Genomic DNA, 24,886 nt, shown 5'->3' on the forward strand with positions numbered 1-24,886 from the left:
GCAAAATCATTCAGGTTGGCTTGAACTTGTTATCTCTGACCTGTCACTGAGGAACAGCACTGCAGTGACCTCGTCTTCCAAAGCCCCCTGGAGTGTTCTGTCTGCAGACCCTGCCAGTGAAGAAGCTTTGATGTTTTATCCTTCTTCTTATAGTTCAGTTGAGAAAACAACATAAAAGTGGGGGCTGGCTGTATTGTGTGAGGATAGGGTGTAGCGTGTGATACCACAAGTAAGTTCAAACTTACTTGGGGGGTGTGCAGTTTGTGTGGGTATGAGTTTATTCAAAGTATTTGGTAGTTTTACCATCTCTCCAGGCTATTTAAATCAACCTTTTCAAAAACGTCGCAAACTACTATTCCTGTCACACTGATCACTTGCATCTCAAGATAAACCTCATTGTGTTTTGTCTCAAGCACATTAATTTTATGCATACATGCAGAAGCCTATGCATGCCACTGTGAAAAGGATCTATGGTTCTTACATTACAACAGTGACTACACTTCAAAAGTATTTCATTGGCTGTGAAGTGCTTTGGGGACGTCATGAAAGGCACTATCTAAATGCGCGTTTTTACTTGTTTTCTTTCTCTGTTGGATTTGGAATCAGACTTGCCTTGTGTTCATAACATTGCACTCCTTGTAACACCTGAAGATTGGTGACTGTGATATTGGCTCATTATCAGTTTAAGCCCAATAGAATGTAACCCTTTCTTATTGTCACTATGTGGAGTGTTGGACTGCTTCCTCATTTGAATGCATCTTGTTACCTTAACAACAGAGTATATACCCGCATACAGTTGTAACAATGCAGAATGAGGTCTTTACTGAGACACCACACTCACGATTCCTGTATGAGTGTTGTTATACAGTGATTCACTTCTACTTAGGTACCATTTTTAACTTGGATTCCACTACCAATAAATTGCAGCGAAGCAAAGATACATACAAGTGACAGCAGAATAACAAACGTAGACCCAGCAAAATGCTCTTAGCCCTTCTTAATCTCTTCTGATCATCTTGTTACCATGGTTACATTACCCTCTTAAACTCAGCTACATTCCCCGTAAACACTAGTGACCAGGCTCACACAAAGACATGGCTGAGCGACTTTCACTTATTCCTGTGTGAACGTGTGGGGAGACATTTGCCTTTAAACCCACTTATACAATACATAGCTTACAATCCCACGTGCAGCAGAGAGCTATTTTATTTTATTTTTTTTATTTAGAGATACAGCACTGAAACAGGCCCTTCGGCCCACCGAGTCTGTGCCGACCAACAACCACCCATTTATACTAACCCTACAGTAATCCCATATGCCCTACCACCTACCTACACTAGGGGCAATTTATAACAGCCAATTTACCTATCACCTGCAAGTCTTTGGCGGTGGGAGGAAACCGGAGCACCCGGAGGAAACCCACGCAGACACAGGGAGAACTTGCAAACTCCGCACAGACAGTACCCAGAATTGAACCCGGGTCCCTGGAGCTGTGAGGCTGCGGTGCTAACCACTGCGCCACTGTGCCGCCCATAGTGCGCTGGTCCCACAGGCTGCCAGGGCCATTGAGGTACTCAGTTAGTGTGGACTCTCATCCCCACATGGAGGTCTTGCTGAGTAACTAGTTTACTGCGGAGATATTGGACTGAATCTGTTGCTGCACTAACATCAGAGTATAGGGAAGGCTACAAGTTTACATCCTACGCATTGTGGAGATTAGTCACTCATTTGTACAGCCAATTGTTAACAGAAACTGTAGGCGCATCTATGCTCGAGTCTTCTTTTATCTGCTGCCTGCTGTCATTCTCTTCCCCAGCTGCTTTCTCTCCCCACAGAAATGCTGAATCTGTGCATTGACAGTCGATTTTATTTGTGTCAAAATAAAAGAAATTCAATCATGTAGAACACTCTTTTTAGTTGCCATTGGCTCTTGTTATTCACTGTGAAGGACAGAGGCAAATAAAGCTGTGTTTGCACTGCTAAGGCCAGCTGTCACTTTGATGTGTGAGCCCTGTATTCAAAATTGGACTTTTTTAGGAGCAGGCTATCTGACCAAAGCCCAGCTTTACAGTAAATGCATCAGCTGGGCTCAGTTTCTGAGGGGCTTGACGAGCTTTCAGCGGTCGCTGGGTTTGTTGGTGCGACGTAAAACTCCGAGCAACACACTCACGTTCTTTTGTTTTAGACCTTGCGATCTTCAGATATAATTCAGATCGGCTGCAGCAATAACATGGCAAGTGATGCTGGCTGTTTACGTGATGTTGTGATGGTGGTGTGGGGAGCAGTGTGCTATCCTGCATTATCTGATAAGATGTGCTTGCAGTTCTCAGGTCAATAATATTGACCGGGCAAAAGCAGTGTATCCAGAAGCCGATGCGCTTGCTGAGTGGTGTGCTCGATGGCAGGCTGCAGGTTAGAGTTTGGAAGTAACAAAACTTGAAATTGAATTGTTGGCACATTCCAAAAGGTCACAACTGCCTTCTATTAGGTCACAACAACAATTTGCATTTAGATAGCGCCTTTACCGTAGTAAAAAGTCCCAAGGCGCTTCACAGGAGCAATAGGACACCGAGCCACACAAGGAGATGTTGGGACAGGTGACTGAAAGCTTGGTCAAAGAGGTAGGATTAAAGGAGGAGAGAGAGAGCTGGAGAGGTTTACTGAGGGAATCCCAGAGTTTAAGGCTTAGGCAGCTGGGCAAACATGCCCATAAATGTACACAGGATACTAACATTGCCGTAAGCTTGCCCGACATCGAAGGTTTGGTGTAAAGCTCCCACTGCTGACTAAGTGACGAAGTGCGCCAGTCAATGCAGTGCTGAGCCCTACACACCAAGTCGGTCCCAGGTTTGTGGTGAGTTCCTGATTTCTGCTGGGACAGCAATTGGGACCCATCAGTTGGCCTCAGCATCCTACCCACCGCGCCCCCCCCCCCCACCCCCCACGTACAGGGACACATCAGCCTGAAGTCCTGTTCCTGGTCGCTATCCAGTGACTCTCCTACTTTTAATAAAGTAGGAGAACTAAAGTAGTAGAACTACTTAATAAAGTCTACCAAAAAAAAAGCAAATTTGAACCAACCTGATTATTTGTGGTTGCCAAGCAACCATTTGGTACTATTCAGTAGATAAGGATTTTGACAGGCAGCCCAGAGTGCAGTTTTAAACAGGGACTGTGTCCCTTGCCACCTGTGTCAGCTAATGAATGGAATCCGAAGCCTTTGTCAAACAAAACAGACTTCTCCTTTACTCTAATGGAGAGTTGCATTCCAAGCTGTACCAATGTAAATATTTTATAAATACTGGCAGATCTCCTGTGGCAGCGCTTACATGGGTTGGAGGACACACCTGGCCTATTATCAGCAAAATGTGATGGGGTAAGTCTTACAAGAGCTGTATGGCATTTCTGGGGATGTGGGCATTACTGGCAAGGCTGGCATTTATTGCCCATTCCCAGTTGCCCTTGAGAAGGTGCTTAGAGGCAGAGAGGCAGCGGCAACAGATGGAAGGAGTTTGTGGAGCTGACATTGCAGGGAGACCAGGTAGAAGGAGGTGAGCTTTCAGGAATCCCTGCTCTCTGAACCACAACAGGCCCAGATCGACATAGTTGCGATTCTCTGCGGAGTAGAGGCTGCATCATAAGTTCATAAGAAAGAGAAGCAGCAGTAGACCATTTGGCCCCTCGAGCCTGCTCAGCCATTCAGTGCGATCATGGATGCTCTTCTGCTTCAACTCCATTTTCCCGCCCACTCCTCATATCCCTGACTCCCTGAGAGATCAAAAATCTGTGTCTATCCCAGTCTTAAATGTATTCAACGATGCAGCATTCGCTACCCCCTGCGGTAGAGAATTCCAAAAATTTGCAACCCTCTGAGTGAAGAAATTCCTCCTCACCTCAGTTCTGACTGATCGACCCCTTATCCTGAGACTGTGTCCCCATGTTCTAGATTCCCCAACCAGGGGAAACAACCTCTCAGTGTCTACCCAATCCAGCCCCTTCAGAATCTGGTAAATTCAATGAGATCACCTCTCATTCTTCTGAACTCCAGAGAGTATAGACCCAATTTACTCAACCTCTCGTCATAAGACAACTCTCTCATCCCAGGAACCAATCTAGTGAACCTTCACTGTACCGCCTCCAATATATATCCTTCCTTAAATGTGGAGACCAAAACTGCACACAGTACTCCAGGTGTGGTCTCACCAAAGCCCTGTCTAATTGTAGCAAGACTTCCTCATTCTTGTACTCCAATCACCTTGCAGTAAAGGCCAACATGCCTTTTGCCTTCATAATTGCTTGCTGTACCAGCATGCTAACTTTCTGTGTTTCCTGTATAAGTACATCCAAGTCTCTCTGAACATCAACATTTACAAGTTTCACGCCTTTTAAAAAATACTCTGCTTTTCTATTCTTACTACCAAAGTGAAGAACTTCATATTTCCCTACATTATACTCCATCTGCCACTTTGTTGTCCACTCACTTAACCTGTCTATATCTCTTTGCAGCATCTTTATGTCCTCCTCACAGCTTACATTCCCACTTAGCTTTGTATCGTCAGCAAACATAGATACATTACTCTCAGTCTCTTCATCTAATTCATTAATATAGATTGTAAATAGCTTAGGTCCCAGCACTGATCCTTGCAACACTCCGCAAGTCACAGCTAGACCTGTAAATGCTGGAAATACACAGCCGGTCAATCGCTGTCTAAAAGAAAGACGACATCTTGTCACATGATCTATCACCAGGATTTCCTCATATTAAAATGTTAGCCCATCTTTCATCTCTCAAATGGTTTTTCGAAAATAAGCAGTAAGGAGACATTGGGAGTGTCATTGACTAAAAATCAAATAACCTTAAACCTTTATAAAGGGGCGCAACTAACAAAAACTCAACTATAAAGGAATGTTATCAAACCAAATAGAAACATGGTTCTGGCGATCTACTATGCTGTACTATGGGTGGTGGGGGTCTAGAACTCACTGCCTGAAAGGGTAGTTGAGGCAGAAACCCTGCACTCATTCAAAAGGAGTCTGAATATGCATCTCGTGCCATAATCTGCAGGGCTACGGACCAAATGCTGAAAGGTGGGATTAGAATAGGCGGATCATTTTTCGGCCGGCACAGACACGATGGGCCAAGTGGCCTCTTTCTGTGCCTTAATCTTTCTATGATTCTATGCCCTCAGTCCCTCTGGTACCCGCCAGTCACAGAAGGCCTCAGTGCACTGGCGGGCACCACATGCTTCCTCACCAGGGCCACCCGGCTGCAGACAAGACCGTGGAAGAGTGGCATCCTCTCTCAGATGCTGGCGGACCTGTCGTGCGTTTCCAGAATGTTCCACTTGCCCGAAATTCATGGTTTTTCTTGTCATCGTGAGAAAGCAGATGATGGCCTCCTACATGTGAAATCATTAAATAGAGATTGAAGTCAAATTATAAAGTGATTGTAGTATTCTGAAAAACACATTAAAACAAAATTCAAAGATAATTAACCCACCAGCCTGAGTTTCGAGCCATACTGTGAACGTCTGAGGAGCTACAATGGGTTAATGAGGGGGTGAAAATCAGCCTTCTCTGCATCCCAATTAAGTGAACAACGAAACAGATGCTCATTCTTTTGAGTATTCTAGGGGGTGCCTTTGTGTCCCCTACATGTTGTGGATGTCTTGGAGAAGTTGGCTTTTACAACTCAGGATATTCCAAAAGTGCTTTCCAGCCATCGACATACTTTTGAAGTGTAGCCACTGTTGTAATGCAGAAAGCAGTTTTGTGCACAGCAAGATCCCACTGGCAGCAATGTATTAATGTTTTAGTGGTGTCGGTCGCGTACAGTTGCAGGGCAGGTTTGTTGAAAATGGAAGCATTCAGCTGCTTGAAAAAATGATTTGTGAATGACATCTTTCTTCTCATCTGCTGCCAACTTTCATTGTTTTTTGGACAGCCTCCATTTTGCCTGTTGTCATTGGCTACCTGACTTACTTAGTGAAAGGCTAGACGAAGATGTCATGTTTATTCCACCTGCCAATTCCAATGTTGCAACACTCTCGAATCATCTCAGTGGGTCAATCAAACGGTGCTACAGTGCAGTGGTGGAGTATCAAGTGATGGGACGAAGTTTCATTCTTCACAGTTCCTCGTGCCACAAAGTTTCTCGGCTTACAATTTGTCGCGTCTTGGCACTTTCCCACAAGGAGCAAGAGACAGTTTGTGATTGGCTTCAGCCAAGTCAGGGACACTGTCGGATTGCCCTGTCAGCTCAGAAATGGTTGGGTTGATGGGTGACCTGAAGGGAGGTGGAATAAATCTAAATATAAATCTAAAGGAAAGATTGATACATGCACCAATGTGATGTGGGTGTGAATCACACAAACTAGGAAGCTTCTAGATTCACACTCTGGTCTGTGCAGTCAGTCATGGCAACAGTGGCAAGGCCTCATCCTTCCCTATCTCTGTAACAACTCCCCCCCACCCCCTCTTCCAACATTACAATCCTCCTAAATTTCTGTGCTCCTTCTGTTCTGGCCTCTTGCACATCCTCAATTTTAATAACTCCACCATTGGTGGGCATGCTTTCAGCTGCCTAGTCCCTAAGCTCTGGAATTCCCTCCCTACACCTCTCCACCTCACTCTCCTCCTTTTAAGGCACTCCTTAAAACCTCTTTGACCATGCTTTGTGTCTCTTGTCCTAATATCTGATTAGATTAGAGATACAGCACCGAAACAGGCCCTTCGGCCCACCGAGTCCGTGCCGAACATCAACCACCCATTTATACTAATCCTACACTAATCCCATATTCCTACCAAACATCCCCACCTGTCCCTGATTTCCCTACCACCTACCTATACTAGTGACAATTTATAATGGCCAATTTACCTATCAACCTGCAAGTCTTTTGGCTTGTGGGAGGAAACCGGAGCACCCGGAGAAAACCCACGCAGACACAGGGAGAACTTGCAAACTCCACACAGGCAGTACCCGGAATCGAACCCGGGTCCCTGGAGCTGTGAGGCTGCGGTGCTAACCACTGCACCACTGTGCCGCCCTCATCTCATGTGACTCGGTGTCAAATTGTGTTTGATAACATTCCTGTGAAGCACCTCGGCCATGTTTACTATGGTAAAGGCATTAAATAATTGGTGTAATTGGCATCAGTGCCCGTCAGTCCAGGAGTGGAAGGGTCAGCGAGTGTTCCTGCTCCTGATCACTATTTAATGACTCCTACTGGGATCTGCTCATGTGGATGTTGGGTGTAGATGTGATTAGGACTCACCTGTCATGTCCCCCACTGTCGATTTATATTGTGGGCACTCACTATCTGGACTCACGGTGAAGAGCGCTTGCTTGGGCAGGTAGCAGAGCCTGGTACCCATGGACCAGTACCCGAGCAAGAGAAAGGCGGGGAAAATTGGGGCAATCTAATTTGAAAGGCCGATTCTGTAACTGTGAACAATGTTCCCTCCGATTGATGCTTTGTGGAACAAGGTTGAATGTGACTTTCTTGACCCGCTCAATATTATTGCTTTACAAGTCCTGCAGGAAATAGTTTGAGTGACTCGGGGGCTGTGTATTTCCTATATGTGTCATTGAGCGGTAACTCTATGACAAGAGTGCAACGGTAAGTTGCACACTACAGCACAGTCAGTGTATATGGTATTGGTATTACTGAGTGACATGTATATTGAGAGGGCCACCATTGGTGCAGAGGGTGTGATATATGACAGCTTTCTAGTGGTGAGCTATGTCCAGTGAGAGTGTTGTGATATGCCTTAGCTCTCAGGGGAAGCAGTAAACGAGTGATATTTAGCGGTCGAATGCTTTCGCAATCTCACTTCAAACTATCCAATAGCTTAATTTTAAACCCCTATGGATTATGTCATTTGTGCTTAAATGTGAAGCCTGATGCTCCAGCAGTAATTTGTATACCGCTGTTGAAAATGGGAAATTCAGAGACTAAACTCCATAAATCACCCATTAAAATAAACACACCGCTCACAGATAGACAAAAAGGAAGACTTGCTTTTATATAGCGCCTTTCGTGACCTCTGGACATCCCAAAGTGCTTTACAGCCAATGAAGTACTTTCGAAGTGTAGTCACTGTTGTAGGAAACGTGGCAGCCAAGCAAGCTCCCACAAACAGCAATATGATAATGATCAGATGATTTGTTGTTTTAGTGATTGAGGGATAAATATTGGCCAGGACACCGTTGCTCTTCCTCAAAAATGTGCCGTGGGATTCTTTTACATCCAGTTGAGAGGGCAGACAGGGCCTCGGCTTAACGTCTCATCTGAACAATGGCAACTCTGACAGTGCAGCACTCCCTCAGCGCTGCACTGGATGTCAACCTAGATTTTTATGCGCAAGCAAGTAAAGGCACCAGCTGGTGGACTGTCAGCCCATACAGACCAGAAGGCCTCAGCCTGTCCTGAGTTAGCTGTTCTTAGCTGATTCAGCAATAGGAATGCTACAATTGGTCTCTGCTCCCTCGGTTAAGAAGAGAAATCTTTATTGTTATCCATTACCCCACCCCCCCAAACACAGCTGAACAGCCTGCCAACTCTTCCTGCCCAAACTAACACATCAAGAATGGACGTGTGGGTGAGGTACTGGAGGGCAGTTGACATCCCACCTTGGGTTAACACCTTCAGGAATGGAGTTGGGGCTGGAGAGGGTAGGGAGTGGGGTGCCTAAACAGATAAACTGACATTGGAATGTGTTTATTGGTGGAGTGAAGAGATGGGGGAGGACATTGGCGATTGGTTCACTTCCATCCAAAAATCTCAGTAAAATTTATTTCTGCATTTCACTTGAATAGTGATCTGGCACTCATCCAGAATACACTGTGACAAAAAGAAAGATTGCATTCCTATAGAACCTTTCTCAGCCTCAGAATGTCCCAAAGTGCTTTACAGTCAATGAAGTGCTTCTGACGTGCAGTCACTGTTGTAATGTAGGAAACGCAGCAGCCAATTTGCGCACAGCAAGCTCCCACAAAACAGCAATGTGATAATGACCAGATCATCTGTTTTTGTGATGTTGATTGAGTGATGAATATTGGCCAGGACACCAAGAGAAATATAATTCTCTGATACCCAACATCCAGTTCTGGATGGTATGATGGTTCAATGAGTCAGCTCATTGTTTTCTCACCTGTGACACCTGGGTTGCAGTTCGGCCCAGAGCTGGCTATGGGATCTTGTACAAAATGAGTTTGGGCATTTTTAAGCCCATTGCTTGATGACTTTGAATCTGGTCATGAGTCTCATTCAGTCGGTAGGGAGTTCCTGGCTGATTCGGAATGGTGCAGCACAGAAGGCGGCCATTCGGCCCATCGTGTCTGCGCTGCCTCGTTGAAACAACGATCCAATTCATCCCACTCCCTTGCTCTTTTCCCATAGCCCTGCAAAGTTTTCCATTTTTAAGTATCTAATCAATTCCCTTTTGAAAGCTACAATTGAACCTGCTTCCACCGCCCTTTCAGGCTGTGCGTTCCCGATCACAACAACTCGTTACGTTTTAAAAAAAAATTCTTGTCATCTCCCCACAAGCTTTATTTTGCTAATTATCTTCAATCTTTGTCCACTGGTTACCGACGTTCCTGCCAGTGGAAACAGTTTCTCCCTATTCTATCAAAAAGCCTCATCATTTTGTCCACCTCTATTAAATCTACCTCGAGATTTCTCTGCGCGACGGAGAACGATCCCAGCTTCTCTATTCTCTCCACATTACAGCACAGGCACGATGGGCTGAATGGCCTCTTTCTGTGGTTTATCATTCAATGATTCTATAAGAACTGAAGTCCTTCAAACCTGGCACTGGGAATAAAAATCTAGGCTGACACTCCAGTGCAGTGCTGAGGGAGTGCTGCACTGTCGGAGGTGCTGTCTTTCGGATGAGACGTTGAACCGAAGCCCCGTCCGCCCCCTCAGGTGGATGCAAAAGATCCCATGGCATTATTTCAAAGAAGAGCAGGGGAGTTCTCCCCGGTGTCCTGGCCAATATTTATCCCTCAATCAACATGACTAAAAACAGATTATCTGGTCATTATCACATTGCTGTTTGTGGGAGCTTCCTGTGTGCAAATTGGCTGTTGTGTTTTCTATGTTATAACAGTGAGTACACTTCAAAAGTACTTCATTGGCTGTAAAGTGCTTTGAAATGTCCAGTGGTTGTGAAAAGCACTACATAAATGCCAGCCTATCTCTCTTAATTTCCTCTGCATCCTATCCAAGGTCTCAACATCCTTCCTAAAGTGCGGTGCCCAGAATTGGATGAATGGTAGACTGCAAAATAAAACCCATTAAAAACATAAAATAGCACACACTGGTCCAGTAAGGGATGCTGTTGCGAGGATGGGGTTGGGTGAAAGGAGCTTTATTCTGCATGTGATGGTGCTAAACCTGAACTGGGAATGCTTAATGTTGACTCAATGTATTGGAAATGCTCCTCTCCCTATCATTCTCCACTGTAAGTGGCAAAGAAAAGTCTGAAAGTAAAAACTGCAAAGTGAATATAGTTCTTAGCAGAGCAGCATTTTATGGTGCTTTATTGTGTGTTGACATGTTTAAAACAGCGTGGGTATCTCTTTTTTGATTATGGAAGTAAATAACTGAGATTTGATTGCTGGGGTAGATCATTGGAGGGAATTTGAAAGCTCTATGTACGATAAAACATGAATTCGGGCAAGGATATCATTTCTGCTCCCAGACAAGCAGAAGCAATCTTATCAATCACGCCTGAAGCAATTGCCTTCACTGTGTACCACTTCCACAGCAATATAATGGCAGATTCTGGTACTTCACAAGAGGGAGGGCCAAGACTTATGAGGTAAATTCCCCAATGAAACAGAATAGATGCTCCCAATGAATGGCAATAGGAAAATCATACACGCAGTACACAACCATACACAATACATACAACCGTACAAGCATGCACAACCATACCTGGGGATTCATCAATGGAAATTCCACATTCAGCAAAAAACATCCAAGGCAAACAGGGTTCTTCGATTTCCGAGGAGGAATTTTTGGTATTGCAACAAAAACATCGGAGTCGCAGCTTACCAACCATTTGTTCGTCCAGTCCTGGACTATGCAAGTTGTGTGGGGGATCCTTATATGGCAAGCAATATAGGAACATAGGAAATAGGAGCAGGAGTAGGCCATTCAGCCCTTCAAGCCTGCAACTAAATCATGGCTGATCTTCTACCACAACGCCATTTTCCTGCACTATCCCCATATCCCTTGATTCCATTAATATCTAGAAATCTATCAATCTCTGTCTTCAATATACTCCATGACTGAGCCTCCACAGCCCTCTGGGGTAGAGAATTCCAAAGATTCACCACCCTCTAAGTGAAGAAATTCCTCCTCATCTCAGTCCTAAATGGCCGACCCCTTATTCTGAGACTGTGTCCCCTGGTTCTAGACCCCCCACCACCACCCCCCAAGCCAGGGGAAACATCCTTCCTGCATCTACCCTGTCGAGCCCTGTAAGAATTTTGTATGCTTCAATGAGATTACCTAAACTAAGCGATCCAAAGATGTACGGTGCGATTCTGCACAAATCGCTATGGGAAATACACCAGTTCCACATCCTAGATCAAAGGGTTGGAATGGGAATCACTACAGCAAAGGAGGGAGAAAGGTTAACTGGCCATGTTCTATAAAATATGGAATGAACTAGTGGGAATTGACAGAAACTTTTGGCCTCTGGCAATGACAAAACACAAGGTAGCCATCCACATAAACTACAAAGACTATTCGTTTCCAAAGCAGAAGCAGATATGAATCCATTCATTCCACAGGCTGCTTTGTACAAGCTTCCTCCCCAGTTACCTAGCATCTTCATCTAATGTCCAGCCTAACCCTTCACTCCAAACTTTTATAAACAACATCGATAATCCATGCTCATTTGACTGCAAATGAAAAAACATTTCACAGCAGTTTAGCCGGTAACATCTGTGAGCAAACCAATGGCTGTTGACCGATCTCACTGATATTCAAGTGGGGGTAAATTTGGGGTCATGTGGGGCTGTTAAAAATTTTAAAAATCTTAAACCCAACCCCAGCTCTCCTCCAACCTGCCCACTTCCGGTTTTAATAGGGGTGGGACATGGTGGGGTGGGAGATGGGGAGCGGTGCAGGCAACTCACTCCAAAGTTGGCCATTTAAATATTATAAGGAGGCTGAAACCCAGCAGCTAAAGGGAGGTGAGTACTGTTTTGTGGAAAAGGGCAGTTGCCTTTTCAGCACTGCTTGTGGGTCAGGAGAAGTAGGCATGCTTTCTCCAGCCTATCAAGCTTACCTACTTCCCTACTTGCCATCAGAACCACCCCGCACCACCATCAGACCACCTCCCCCTCCAACCCCTTGCAAAGATCCCCAGCATCAGACCCCCTCCTCTCGAGGGGATTGGAAAATTACATAGACAGAATGATTCTGCATTAATTGGAAATCAGATACTCTCAGATATGCTCCACTCTTCCAACAACAATGTTCTCACCAAGACTATTAATTAACCGACTTTGTCTTGCTACAGCCCTCTCAATGTAACTGCAAGCCACAGCTAGCTGCCTTCAGATGTCTATTATATAAGCTTGGCCTGACCCTTCACCTGTCGTACACCCCTGGATGTAGAAGTTATCTTAGTGCAGGGTAAAGCCCATTAATGCGGCTTGTTGCAGTTATATATTTTTCAGAGGGAAGGGAGAAGAAGTGAGGAGCAATTTATTTTCATCAAAAATGGTGGTTGCAAGTTCTGGGAATGTCCCATTTTCCACCTATTTGCGCTCAGTGTCAGGATCAAGCACTCCCAGGGGGAGATACCGCATCTGCACCAACTCCAGGAGATCCCACTGGTGTTGTTCCATTTCTCACAGCATCCAGCGTTCGTTGTGCTAATTTGTGCCAAATTCTGGATTGTTTTCTGCAGGTCATTTTCCCCACTTGCAACTGAGTTAAGAGAGTTCAAAATTCATTTTGCTTCAGAACCCTCTAGCTGTCAGGAAGAGAGAGGTGCGTCCATTCAGGAAAGTGGACTAGATTCTTTGCAGGTCCCAGAAGTGGGGGAAAAAATGATTTCCTGACTGTGCTATTAAGTCTTCTATTTCCATCATCCTGCTCTGAAAATTCTAATCTATGCAAAACATTTTGAGGCACCCAGTATTTGCATATTAGTGGATTTCCTAGCTGTACTTCTTTGGTTCTCATATTAATGTACGAAGGCTTGCAATTACTATAAGGCCTGGCTGCCAGCCAAATCCCAACAGCTCCAGAAGTGATATAAGTGCTTTGGGTATGTGCTTGTTGTACTAATGCCTGCTGTGTAGGGTGAACAAGATGAGACTGACGGTTGAAATCCCAGATGATGGTGTTTATATATAAACCGGCTGCAGATTTCTGATTTGCAGATATTATGAATGTTGTTCAGGGGACTCCATTTCAAAATAAGGGGGAAGTCACTTAGGACAGAGATGAGGAGAAATTTCTTTACTCAGAGGGTTGTGAATCTTTGGAATTCTCTACTCCAGAGGGCTGTGGAAGCTCAGTCATTGAGTATGTTTAAGGCAGAGATTGACAGATTTCTAAATACAAATGACATAAGGGGATATGAGGATAGTGTGGGAAAAAGGCATTGAAGTGGATGATCAGCCATGATCGTATTGCCTGGCGGAGCAGGCTCGATGGGTGGAATGGACTACTCCTGCTCCTATGTTCCTATGTTCCTTTCATCACATGTTGGTTGCAATATCTATTTGATCCAAGTAAAGGTCATTTTGCCCATAATTTTCTCCCATCTGGAAGCCTGAGACCGATGCTAGGCTATGGTTCCCTGGACACCACTTTCCCTCCAGGTTATTGAGCAAGTGGCCATTTTTCATGTGTGAGCCCAGAGTGTCAACATCCCCAAAAGGCAAAGGCCCCACTTGTGTAGTAAGGCAAGCACGGCCAACAAATGAGGTAAGAGACTGTCTCAAGCTAAAAGAAAAGGCTTACACAAATGCAGAGGAAAAGTGGAGAAGAGCTGTAAAGACAATAAAGGGATACTAAGGAAGTAATAAAGTGTGGAGAAAAGGAATTGCAGAATTGTTACAGTGCAGGCGGCCATTCGGCCCATCGTGTCTGCACCGGCTCTCCAAAAGAGCAACTCCCTCAGTTCCATTCCCCTGCCTTCTCCCCGTAACCCTGCACATTCTTCCTTTTCATATAACTGTCTAATTCCCTTTTGAATGCTTGAATTGAACCTGCCTCCACCACACTCTCAGGCAAGCGCATTCCAGACCTTAACCACTCGCTGCATGAAAAAGTTTGTCCTCATGTCACTTTTGTTTCTCTTCCCAAATACTTGAAATCTTGCGCTCTGATTGGCAAAATGTGACCAGTGGTGCTCCCCAGGGATCCGTGCCAGGGCTTAGCTTTTCACAATATGGATGAAGGAATACGGACTTATCTATCCAAATTTGCAATGACACTAAGTTAGGATGCATAGTAGGTTGTGCAGATGGGAGCAGCAAGTTACAACAGACTAAGTGAGAGGGAAAAACTGCAGGAGTTGGAGTTCAGTGTGAGCAAATGTGAGATCATCCACTTTGGATCCGAGAAAGACAAATCTGAATATTTCCTTAATATGAGAAACTAGGAATTTTGGAGGAGCATAGGGATTTGGGTGCCCGTGTACACAGAATTACTAAAAGCTGGTGGACAGCTACAAAAAGCAATCAAAAAGGTGGTTGACCTTTATCTCGAGGGGCTGGAATAGAAAGGGGAGGAAGTTGTGCTTCAGATGTACAGAGCCTTGGTCTGACCCCATATGGAGAACTCTGTTCAGTTCTGGGCACCGCACCGCAGGAAGGACAGTTTGACCTTGGAGAGGGTGCAGTGCAGATTGACCAGAATGATGCCAGGGTTTAAGGGGTTAAATTATGAGGCCAGGTTGCATCAACTTGGCTTGTATTAGCTGGAGGTCAGAAGGCTAAAGGTAAATCTAATCCATGATTGTAGAATGATAAAGGCATAGGGTAGATAGAGAGAAACTATTTCCTCTGGTGGGAGGAGTCCAGAACAAGAAGGCATAATCTTCAAATTAGAGCCAGGCCGTTCAGGGGTGATGTCAGGAAGCACTTTTTCACACAAAGGGGAATGGAAATCGGGAGCTCTCTCCCCCAAACAACTATAGATGCTGGGGGTCAACTGGAGCTTTCAAGACTGAGATTAATAGATTTTTATTAGGCAAGGGGATCAAGAGATATGGTGGGTAAATGGAGTTGTGGTACAGATCGGCCATGGGGGTTGGCTGAATGACCTACCCTTGGTCCTATGCTATTCAACCATGGGGACCGTCATAGCTGAGCTCAACCTTGACATCTACTGGACAGGGAATCAATCAGGTGTCAGATTCCAGTCTGCTTTGAATCCTCCCTGGTCAAGAGGTGCTGAGCCCAATTTGCACCTCCCCAATTGAGAACTCATCACAGCCCTGAAATCAAACCTGGGGCCATCGGCGCAGAGAGCAGAGTGCAACAGTAGGGTGGGCGTTCCCCGCTGTGGTCACTGGGGAGTGAGAACGGCTTTCATCAGCTAGATGTACAAGTTACTGTGGATGAGCAACAATTCCAGGCTCCGACAGAAATCTCTTACATAATGTGGGATGCACAGTGTGATCCATGGAACCCGATTTCTACTTCATGAGTGAAGGGAGCTGGAAACTGTGAAGTGGTTGTCCTGATTAGCTTAACAAACCATGTTCAATTGGCTTTATCATCTTTTATGTATTATACTGTTAAAGTAGTGATGGCAGCAGAACTAGGAGATAATAGGAGGATTTTAACTCTGACTTATATGCTGTGCAGACTGTTCCAGTGACGTCGCTGTGAGCTGTTTTCTCTCTTAGCTCCCACGTGTCCTCATTCGTAACGTTATCCGGAACAGCAAAAATATGCATCAAGTATGGTATTAACTGCAGCAAACCATTGCCACAATGCAGTAAATGCCAAGGTTGGAATTGTATGCCAGTGTACACTCTCCTTTGAACACTGGGGCACAAGTTCAAATTTAGGTCAAACAGAGAAAGAAAGGAGGTCTCCTGTCTGTCTCGCATGGCTCTGTAGCATTACAGTTGAAAGAACGTTTGGCCGTTGTGACCTCTCCACTAATGTACATCAGGCCAGAACTACACACTGTCCCAGTTTGTACTGTAACTGCCACTAATTCAGCTATCCCATTTTGAGAGCACGAAATATGTCGTATTTATATAGTGCTTTGAAGCCTAGTCACTGTTGTTGTGTCAGCAAACACAGCAGCCAGTCTGTGCAGAGCAAGATCCCGCAAACAGCACATGAATGAACAGCCAAATTTGGGTTTGATGGTGGTGGTCAAGAGAGAATTCCTTGCTCGAACAGTGCTTTCACTTCTACCCCGTGAGGTGCCAAAAAATGGCACCTCCAACAGTGCAGCACCCCTGCGGTATTGCACCAAGGTGTCAGCCTGGATTATGTTCTCCGGTCCTGGAGTGGGACTCGAACCCACAACCTGCCCCAGAGGTCAGAGCATTACCACTGAGGCAAACTGGTGACTTAAAGGGCACTAAAAGAGTGCCATGCTAAGAATGGGGTTGAGGTACACGGCAGTGATTTATGAGGGAACCCTCATTCCCTGTGTCATATTTGACAGAGAGCACTGGGTATAAATGAAAGGGAAAGAGTTTGATTCCTGAGCATTGGTGGTCCTTTGTCTGGACATGTAAACTTAACATTGAAAAAAATTGCCCTCAGTGTCAAGTCACATACATGAACAGCCAGATGTGCCTGGCTCCAGAGAGTGACTGACTACTCCTGTCCCCACCCACATCTGTACTCCAGCAAGGAGTTGATACCTTCAGGAGAAAACAGACCCCATTGCCTTTGAAGCCAATAACCCTGAGGAAAAGCTTTGAAGGGAAAAAAGACCCTATTCGCAGTCCTAATGTTCACTGTGTAAAGCACAATGATACCAGTTGCACTGTGCTCCACAACTCCCATCCCTTGAGTCAGGCCTCAATCGTTGAAACAGCTGTTGGATGGTTCCCTAAACGCAAAGCCAAACCACTTCAGACAGAAGGGCTGTACTTAGTACCTCACTGAGAGCTTCAGCTCAAATGTGTTGGGGCGGCACAGTGGTGCAGTGGTTAGCAACGTAGCCTCACAACTCCAGCGACCTGGGTTCAGTCCTGGGTACTGCCTGTGCGGAGTTTGCAAGTTCTCCCTGTGACTGTGTGGGTTTCCGCCGGGTGCTCCGGTTTCCTCCCACAGCCAAAGACTTACAGGTTGATAGGTAAATTGACCATTGTAAATTGCCCCTAGTGTAGGTAAGTGGTAGGAGAATTGTGGGGATGTGGTAGGGAATATGGGATTAATGTAGGATTAGTATAAATGGGTGGTTGATGGTCAGCACAGACTTGGTGGGCTGAAGGGCCTGTTTCAGTGCTGTATCTCTCTGTATGACTCTGTCAGCTTCAGGAGTGGCTTCAATAGTGTGGGGCTTGTTGTCAAATGAAGGTCATCTTGTAAAGCTGAGCTACTCCAAGTTTCATGACAAAGCCTCAAATTTCATCTGAAGGAACCAAGCTCAACACCGGCCGGTTCTGAGTCGCGTTGAACAATCGCACGCTGAGGTCACAGTGAGAGGCGGGAGTCATGTCTCCAAAGATTGGTTCAATATACAGGCCAAAGGCTGACTCGTTATTGAAAGGGATTTTCAGATTAGAATTCCCACAGAGAAAGACATGAAGCATGATCTAGTGAGGTTCTCTTTCAGAATTATCAGCTAAGAGTTCCTCTCCGTCTGTAGCACAGACATAAATTAATTGATAAAGTGTGAATCTCTGTACAAATAATGAGCACAGAAATATGCCAATTATCACCTAAGGACGCTTCGATTCTGGATTTCTTGATTCAGTTTTGTGAAGGACGAACTTGCGTCAATATCGCACCTTTCACTCCTTCAGGATGTCCCAAATAAATCCTGGCTACCTGTCCAAACCCGACTACATGTGTCAGATTCGGGTCGGGTCTATATTCTGTGTCCAGCATTCAAGCTCAGGTCTGGTTGTGTTCGGGTTGGCTGTGGTCGGGTTGGGCCCGGGTCGGGTTTTAATTTTATACCCGAGCCAGGCTTTAGTCCCAAAGTGCTTCACAGCCAAATTAAGTGCTTTTTTTTTGTTGAAGTGCAGCTGCCAATTTGTGCACAGCAAGATCCCACAAACAGCAAATGAGACCACCGAATCAATGTGGGTCCCTGCAGGTTTATTAAACGTAAGAAATCGATGGAATGCTTATGCTGGGTATTGACAGAGAATGCACGCTGCTGTTAAAACTGTGTTCCAGACTGTAAGTCGACATTTTAAACAGGACACGCTCAGCTGTGAGCATCTGATAGTATATAGCTTGCCATTGTTGGGGCTGAATTTATTTCCCTGAAACTTGAGAGGCAATGCATTAAAATTAAATGAATTCAATCCCCAGAACAGTCTTCACATGTAGGGATGGTATTAAATGCTGAACCTGGGGGACATGCCAACTAAAGGCAAATATCTGAATCAGGATATTTCATTAAGTTTTAGTGCAGAACTGGAGCTGAGAAAGACAATGGGAGTCTTAGCATGAAAACCTGTGGTGAAGGTACACACATTTTCTTTTCCTCCTGAAATCCGGAGCTTATATTTAATATTGACAGTGTTGCTGCTCGCCTTATTTGCTGCCCTAGATGATTTTATGTGGCATTGCTGACATTTGGCGCTGGATTTGCAGCGGGATTTTGAAGTTCAGCTGCTAAAATAGAGCCACGTTGCACCTGATATGCTCCACCACCTCCCCCCTCCACCCCTGACCTTTCAGGCCACTTTCAGGCTCCAGCACTCGCTGTGGGAAAGTAGTTCAAATAGTGTCAGCCACAGCTCAGTAAGTAGCAGTCTCGCCTGAGTCAGAAGGCAGAAAGACTTGGGGAGGTTTTGGAGGAAATGCAAGTTCTTTCCTTAATAGGCAACACCGGGTAATTGTGGCTGCTTATAAATTCTAGAGTTTAATTGTACCTGCCCATAAGTGTCTGGTTTCTTTCTTCTTTTAAAGATTGTTTTGCATCTGTAATAAATTGTAATATCTAGAGTGACATGCAACTGATCCAAGACACTTTCATATTTACGAGCAAATCTCAGTCAAAGGAAATGCTGTTTTGTGAGGTCAGGAACATTATACCATGTAAAGTATAATGCCTTTAAGGCTCCAACGTTTAAATGTTTGAAGTAAACCATAGATTCATACAGAAAGGTCAATTAAGAGGCGGCTGCTGTTAAATAAACACTGGATAAATTGGTGCAAGTGTCAATCAAGAGACTAGATATCCTGGCTCCAGTATTTTGTGTTTGTGTGAATTCCTCTATTACTTTATATTTTTTGTCGTGACTCAAGATTGAGTTTGACAATTGAAGTGTGACAGACAGGCCATGCACATGTCAGTTTTTATAACATTGTTAGTTTATGTCCTGTGATGTTGCACACAGTAAGTCGAAGAATGCGTGCTCTCTCTTAACCTATCTCTGCTGTCTTTGTGTTACTGTTTTGTTGTCTGTCTTTCCTCCTCTCTCTCTCCTGTTTCTCTCTCCTTATCCTTTCTCACTCAGGCAAGTGATGGGGAAAGGATGCACCAATGGCCCCAGGCTACCTACCCCTCCCCAATCATGTGCATCTCCCCCACTCCCGCTCTCCCACCGTGTTCCCTCCCCTTTTTCCTTCTCACGGCCCGTTCCACCTCCCTCTTCCCCACTCACTCCCTTCATCCTCTCCTACTCCCTGTCTCACTGCCACCCACCTCACCCTGAACATTCCAGTAAACTGATCCTGAAATAATACCAGGTGTCGGTTGCTACGCTGAAACAGTTCGCAATATCCATAGCAACACAATGGGCATCTGGGTAACTATGGATCTCTCATTTAATGAAAATTTTTAATAGGCTTGGTTGCTGTACTCATTGAAGAAATAGTTCAGTGCTGTAATGGGAAGTCAGCAGGGCTGGTACACTGGAAGGATAAAATCAATGGGACCACCTTCGTCCAAACCTCCAGCAGCTACACCTCCCTTGTGAATTGTTTGCGTCAATGCTTTTCTTCAATGAATATGTTTACGACTGAAAGGCATTTGGCAGGTGATTATTTATTCGGCACAAATAAGATGTTGCAGTTTTTAAAACGTTGAATTATAGAACTGCTGCTCGCTGTCTTTTTTGTATCAAGGACAAATGTTTCAGCAGCTGGAAAGGCTTGTTGCAAAGTATGGTTCTAAATAGATTTCATTATTGCTGGTGATTGCCACAGATCAGCGAAGAAATCATGAATAAATCAATGCAAAAAGGAAGGTGGGGTTTCACTCTCTACAGGAAGCATTTTGAGGGGTTATATTCAGAGACCAGGCAGGTGGCAATATATGCTGCCCATTGTTCATGCTGCTTTAATATGGCCTTCATTTGAAGACTGCAGCCTTTTATAATAGGACATTTACTCACATTTTTCCTCTCTCCTCTGTATGGAAAAATACCCAATCACTTAAATCTGCTCACGCAAATGGCCTCCGCCTCCACTCGATTGATTGCAACATATAAGATCCTGAGGGGTCTTGACAGGGTGGATGTGGAAAGGATGTTTCCCCTTGTGGAAGAATCTAGAACTAGGGGTCACTGTTTAAAAATAAGGGGTCGCCCATTTAACACAGAGATGAGGAGAAATGTTTTCTCTCAGAAGGTCGTGAGTCTTTGGAATTCTCTTCCTCAAAAGGCAGTGGAAGCAGAGTCTTTGAATATTTTTAAGGCAGAGGTAGATAGATTTTTGATAAGCAAAGGGGTGGAAGGTTATCAGGGGAAGGTAGTAATGTGGAGTAATCAGTTCAGCCGTGAACTTATTGAATGGCGGAGCAGGTTCGAAGGGCCGAGTGGCCTACTCCTTCTCCTAATTCGTATGTTTGCAGAAATGTCTCAGCTCCCCGATTGCATGCTCCTGCCGAGTTATTTTTCACGCGGAGAAACGGACGGAAATTATTTAATTCAACTTGCCTATTTTGAATGGCTGCCATCGGCATTTTTAGAGGGGCCTCAGTTTAACATGTTATAATAGCATCAGAAAATGCTGCCTCTCCAATATCTATCCTATGCTTCCATATCACTGTTGTCATTGGCTTAATTTAGTGCACTTGTTAAGATTGTGAAGCTTTTTCTCGGGTTCCTTCTCTGATTTAGATCACCTTTTAACACCAGGTTTACGCAGTAAACATCTGTCCAAATGCTTTTGATGGATCACAGGAGTTATTACTCCAGGGATCCAGAAAGAGCAGACCTTCAATCCATTATGGGACCAGCCAGCATTTCAATGACCTTGTCAGTGAACCAGGCTTTGTGAATTTGCTACTGTTTTGCGCAGTTCATAACGGAATTAATGGTCTTTTGCTGTTACTTACACAACTTAAGTGCTTGCTAACCCACTTGAGCTGAGAAATGTGCATTATTACAAGTGAGTCGTGATTGACTGAGTCTCTGGCACCTTGCCGACATAACAACTGTGGTTCAAAAGACAGAAAGAACAAGCTATTTTATAATGCCTTTCACAACCTCAAGGCATCCCAAAGCACTTTACAGCGATGCTCCCTCTAAACTGCGCACGTGCGCAGCCACGCAACAATCGTGAAGATCCCACGCAGGCCACTTGCAGGCTGACCCCTTCAAGATACTGCATGTAGCGGACGCACAAACAAATGTACGCGCACCGTGCGTGCATTGAAATAAACAGGCTGTGCACAACAAAGAAAATTTAGAGGGAGCATCACCTCGCAGTCACATTTTTGAAGTGTAGTCGCTATTGTGATGTTGGAAACCTGGCACCCAATTTGCACACAGCAAGCTCCCACAAACAACAATGTGATAATGACCAGATAATCTGTTTTAGCAATGTTAATGAGAGATAAATATTGGCCAGGACACTGGGGAGAACTCCCCTGCTCTTCTTTGAAATAGTGCCATCGGATCTTTTACATCCACCCGAGGGGGCAGATGGGGCCTCAGTTTAACATGACATCTAAAAGGTGGTACCTCCAACAGTGCAGCACTCCCTGATTTTATGGTTATGTCTCTGGGACTTTGAACCCACAACATTCTGACTCAGCGACAGAAGTGCTACCCACTGAGGCGTGGCTGAAACTTCAAAAATAAGCCATTGGTTGTAAAGTGCTTCAGGTTGTCTTGAGAATGTGATCGGTGCTTTTACTACCCAAGTTCCTTCTTTTCTTCTTTAAACCTAAAGGAAATGCCTTTCACAAAAGAATTTGGTTTCAAATGAAGGGTTAATTCTTCCAAAAAAAAAGGGGGTGGTTAACAAGCCCATTTCTAAAAGTGAACGTGGAGGGCAAAGGCCCAGAATACATCAAAGTGGAAAAGAGCAAAAGAAAAGATGGAAGTCTTGATTAAGTGACATAGAGTTCTGGCTGTGGAATATAAGAGGAGGAAAAATAATGAGGTGGGGTATAGGGTTTTACAGTTTTGAGGTTCTGGAAAAGAGAGTTGGATGAGAAGTATTATAAGAATAAAACCGAGAGGGAGTGATGATTTGTTTTTTTTTTAAAGGGTCTGGTGACCGCTCTGACATTGGAAGATTCATCTGGACGTTTGCAACCTCTGAGAGGTGGTGAGACTAGCTCAGACCACCCAGGAGAATCTGACATCTATATGTATGCATCAGTAACTCAAATGGTCCATGAGAACAAAATAATAGATGTCGGGCATATCTTCATCTGTCGAGTTGAGAAAATCTGCTCAAATAATTGGTTTCTAATTACAGTTTCATACAATAATTCTTCTTTAATTTTACACACATAGGCATCCCATAGAGGAGACTATACACAGAGTTGGGGTATGTCACAAGGCAGTAATGCTGAGATGTATTACAACCTAGAAACTCCCTCCTTTCAGTTTTTTTTGGAATATTTACAGGAATTTTTTTTTACAAAATGGGAACAAGTCAGGTGACTGTAGTTCTCTTTCAGATTTATACATATGCTGTAATTCAGACGGAAGTGATGTTGTACTGAGTTGGACTGCACTGTTACAGACGTTAATGTTTGCCTGGCCTCCAACTCATTGGGTGAGACAGTGATGTCAATACTCATTCCGTTAACAAAATCTCATCTGTACAAGTGGAGGCCTTATTTTTTTCAACCTCCTTGGAGGGACACTATGCATAAGTGGCAGGAGTGTAAAGTGTTGTCCACAGCACAAAGGTTATCTTGGGGGTTAGATATGCAGGCATTTCAAAGACAAAGGCATTGGAAAGGTTGAGACTGACGTGGTTCCAAAATGGAAAGAGATACTGGAGGTTTTAAGACGGTGGTCAGAATAGGCAGCTTTATAGAAAAGTCCTGCTCACAAAAGCTTTGTGATTAAGGTCTGGTGTTTCCATCAAGCACCTTCTGAACTGAGTCAGCAGTGTTAAAGTATAATTACCACAGAGACTCGGCTCGGGTCAGCTTTTGGACTGACATAATTATTGAGACAAGGGAGTGCAAACTAGCCAAAGCCATTTTGATGATTGTCTTACCCAATTGACATTACCCCAGCTCCTTTTTCCTTCTACTTTTCCTGAATGCAGCCATCGCCTCTGATTTGGCTATATTTTTCAAGGTTGCTCTGCAAATAATTCAGTATCAGCTCTGTCCGACTCATATATTACATGTATTGCATGTTTTTGCCCTCTCATTATTTCTGTAAGCGTGCACAATAGGTCAGATCTATTTGCACCAACTCGGCCACAGACTTTAGTGGTGCATTTACCATGCCGACTCTGGTTGAATGTATTCCTCATTACATGACCTCTCACCTCCAACCAAGCCCCACCTGGTCAAACAGCTTCTGTCACATCTACCTCTAGAGAGTTTCCAAGAGCAGGTTTTCACTGGTGCCTTGGCGGGGGTGAGTGGGCAGGAGGTGGTAGAAACCAGTCCTCCTGCTCCACCACCCCAACTGCCCGAGCAACAATATAAACATTGCCCAGAGGGACTATGTTTCTACCCACAAGCAGGCTGCATGGCTTAACCCTTCTGTACAAGACAACAGTGTGAATTTGTGCTCACTGGCCTCTGGGAAAGTCCTAGAATAAAAAGTCACAAACTTGTGTCTTGAAAACAACTGCTTTCCCTACGTTACAACAGTGACCACACTTTAAAAATACTTCATTGACTGTACAGTGCTTTGGGAGGTCCTGAGGTTGTGAAAGGTACTATAGAAATGCAAGTTCTTTCTTTCAAGTCTTTCTTTTAACTGTGAGCATATAGTTGTTCCTTCAGTTTTCCTGGCAGCAATAGGAACTGCCTCCCAGGCAGTATTTCCGATCCACTTCTTGAGGCAAGAGAAGCACACCCTAAGGAGGATTAAACCTGAGAGTGTTTTGTGCATTCGAAAGCAAATTAAGTTTTTTTTAATGATACTGCTGACTTATTCTTTCCATTTAACCACTATGAGTTTTCTCCATCGTTTTGTTATCCTACCTGACCAGAGTCCTCAACCATCACTCGTTTATACCTTCGGGCTCCCGTGAGATCTATTTTCTGCTTAGAATATCGGGAAAGCTTCCCTTGTCCAGCACTTTCTGTTCTTAATTGAGTCATCTGGGGAGACGGAGCCAGAGAATGGATCAGTCATGTGCATATACAAACGTTAGCTGCATTTATTTAGTGCCTTTCATGGCCTCAGTATGTCCCAAGGTGCTTTACAGCCAAGGCCATGCTTTTAAAATGTAGTCATGTAGGAAATCCGGCAGCCAATTTGCACACAGCAAGCTCCCACAAACAGCAATGGGATAATGATTGGATAATCTGTT

At 44.6% G+C, this 24,886-nt stretch overlaps 1 protein-coding gene across 3 annotated transcripts in view; it reads left to right on the forward strand.

Moving 5' to 3' along the window:
- asic1b (acid-sensing (proton-gated) ion channel 1b) overlaps positions 1–24,886 on the forward strand; it is a 703,894-nt gene that overhangs the window by 551,561 nt on the left and 127,447 nt on the right. The gene's annotated exons all lie outside the window — the stretch shown is intronic.

The sequence above is a fragment of the Heterodontus francisci genome, chromosome X (genome assembly GCF_036365525.1).
Source record: "Heterodontus francisci isolate sHetFra1 chromosome X, sHetFra1.hap1, whole genome shotgun sequence".
NCBI classification, from domain to species: Eukaryota; Metazoa; Chordata; class Chondrichthyes; order Heterodontiformes; family Heterodontidae; genus Heterodontus; species Heterodontus francisci.